Genomic DNA, 2,980 nt, shown 5'->3' on the forward strand with positions numbered 1-2,980 from the left:
TATGAGTTATATGTAGTTGTAATAGATAGTGGAAAGAGGAAAAGGAAGATTGGTAAGGCTTAATTGAGGCATAGGGCATATTTTGTGAGATGGGATGAGTGATATGATTGTGTGTTGAGTAATGAAAAGGTAAGTGAATGTGGGCAAGGGATAATGTAAGGCTAAGGAACCTGAGAATGAATAGATTGAAAGAAAGGATGTGGATAGTAGCAACTTGAGATGCGTAAGGAATTATGGAGGTATTTGGTTAGGAATTGTTTTGGTTAAGAATATATGTAATGAAAGTTCGTTGTAGAGGGATGGAGAAGAGTGGTATATAGTGAACTTAATAGAGACATGTCGCGACGTGGATTTGAAGATAGTGAGTGAGTTTGAGAATTTGTATTATCAAGAGATGAAACTATTGTGTGATTTCCTTGGGCAATTAACGGTATGAAATGAGTTTTGGGATTCTAGAGGAAATTGATTGGTGATAAGTGTGACTGATAGCATGATAAGAGAAAATCCATGGTAAGGAAGAGTGAGATGGTACTTATATGAAATAATGAGATGTGAGTTTTGGAGCAATGAGAAGGTAGCCGGAGCACTAAAGAGTTAGGTAGAAGTAATAAGGAGTTGAATGGTTAATTGATTTTGTCGAGTGTAAAAAAAAAGAATGAGGGGAGTAAAACTAGGAAAATGTTCACCGGAGTTATGTGATATAAAAGTAAGGAATCGTCGAGATGTATGATACTATCATGAGGATTTGAGTTAACGATTATATATGAGTCCTAGGACGACATGATAATCATGAGTTTCGAGGAAGTAAGGAAAGTAAAAGCGAGGTAAAGAATTTGCACGATATGAGGTCTTGGTGGTGAGTTGTGTAACAGCCCTAAATTTTCACGACCAAAACGATAAACTAAAGATGGAAAATTCACGGCTGTCACTCCACACCTAGCAGAAAATGCTAAGTGCAAGGTAAATACAGAGTCAAACTTAAAAACAAAGTACGTGTCTCAAAAACTTTATCAAATAATCAAAACGTCGCAGCGGAAGACTTAAGTCTTACAAAATATAAAACAATAAATAAAATTCAAATCCGATGATATTATAAAATTATAAATAGTGTAAGACGAAGTCTTTATTCAAAATCCTTCCACGCTCGTACTAATCCCCGGATCCAGTATGCACCCATGCAACATCTCAAGCATCTCAATTGTACCTATCAACTGTACCCAAAACATAATAGGTACAGGTTCCAGTGGGGGAACAACCCAAAACATTAGGACGTCAGCAAAAGCTGAGTTTAAGAAAATAAGAAATATTGACAAATTCAGAAACAGTATTATAAATTAACAAAGCTTTGAAACCAAAGTAAAAACAAGAAATACATTCCAAAATCAGTGCTGTAAATCCAATAATATTAACCAAACAATTCAAAACCAAAACTTTTACCACCTGTGTGCCAAGGTCCTACCCTTGACACGGTCTAGAGGCACCACTAGTGCTTTGTTAGACTCATAAAAGTGCGCACCTCTCACATTTGGGCAGTCAGTAGGATGGAACCGCCAAAGGAGAGAGTCTAACTACCTAGCGAGTGGGGGCCGGACAATCCCCACCCAAATGAACTCGGGCCAAGAGTTTAGTTTCGGGACGTAATCCCAGGAGCGTCAGAGACGACCTTAAACCATCTAGACCAGAAGAAATCAAATTTTCCAAAGCGGCCTGAGTCGAAACCATTCCAATGTGTAATATTCAAAATTTAGAAGTATAAGTAAAATCTCATCGATACCAAAATATTATAAGAACAGTTTAAAGATTAAACCGAACATGCTCTTTACTTAAATTTAAAAAGGGTAAAAGTCCTTACCTCAAAGGCGACCAATCACGGCTAAACTTAAAACAAAAATTATTTCTTCAAATCCGCAAGCTACAAGTAAAAGGGTTTACCCGATTATTATTCTATTCAATATCGACAAAATAACCCCAATCTAACAAGAATTGGTAATTGGTAATTGGTAATTGGTAATTGGTAATTAAATAATCAAATCCATTCATCAAACATCTTGGCATAGCTTACAAAATACCGTAATCGCCAACTTTAACTCATAGCTCACCAAGCTATACAATCACTACCAAGTATCATTATGCTCTGTAGATCAATGTCCATAATATATAGCCACGAATTAAATAACCCGACTCAAGACAATCCCATCCTCGTTCAGATAACTCCGTATAACACAACTCTAAATTTGGACGATGACGTTATAAACCGAAATCACTCCAACATGTTGGCCAATAACAACCTAACATGTATTCCACAGCTACTTATGTATTTCAACATACACAACGCTCACGATCTCAATAAAATTCGTCGTTCGAAACCCAAAACAGAGCATTCAGACGACTCTTATTTCAGGGCCTTCACGCCTCAAAAACACCACAAAAACGGCTTTAGAATAGGCCCTAAGATGCCTTATATCACTCACTACTCAACCATGACAACGACCCCAAAATTTCCGTCTCAAAACGGTCTACTAATAAATCAATCTTATGCATAATTAATTTAAGATAACATATGATTGAGGGATAAACAATACCTTGGCTAATTAGAGAAGTGATGAAGGAAAGAAGACGATAACTATTGTTGTCATGGTGACGGCGTTCAAAACAGCGCTCTCGTTCTCATTCTCGACGGCTTTGTTTTCTCTTTTGGGTTTTTCCTTTTCTTCTCTTTGAATTGACGAAGGAATGACGGGAAGGGTTACATGGGCTATGATAGGGTTTAAAATCTCACCTTTGTGTTTCCTTTTTCTTTATTTTTTATTATTATAAGTCATCCATTCAGTCAAAGTCTGAGCCGGAATCAAAATCGGGTTTCATAGTAACGTTCTAGTTTTGAAATAACCCAAAATCAATTTATTTTACGAGAGCTCAAAATAATAAATAATAATAATAATAATAATAAACAATCTTTTAAGATTTCCGACTTCTAATT

General features: G+C 36.2%; 1 long non-coding RNA gene across 1 annotated transcript; it reads right to left on the bottom strand.

Annotated features, from left to right (window-relative positions):
- Positions 1-908: 908 nt before the first annotated feature.
- LOC141658859 (uncharacterized) lies at positions 909-2,714 on the bottom strand. Its single transcript, XR_012549481.1, has 3 exons — positions 2,583-2,714; positions 1,853-1,912; positions 909-1,211 (listed from the first exon to the last, which is right to left on the bottom strand). It is a non-coding gene; the product is annotated as an uncharacterized LOC141658859 (long non-coding RNA).
- Positions 2,715-2,980: the final 266 nt, after the last annotated feature.

Source organism: Silene latifolia, chromosome 6, assembly GCF_048544455.1.
Source record: "Silene latifolia isolate original U9 population chromosome 6, ASM4854445v1, whole genome shotgun sequence".
Classification (NCBI taxonomy): Eukaryota; Viridiplantae; Streptophyta; class Magnoliopsida; order Caryophyllales; family Caryophyllaceae; genus Silene; species Silene latifolia.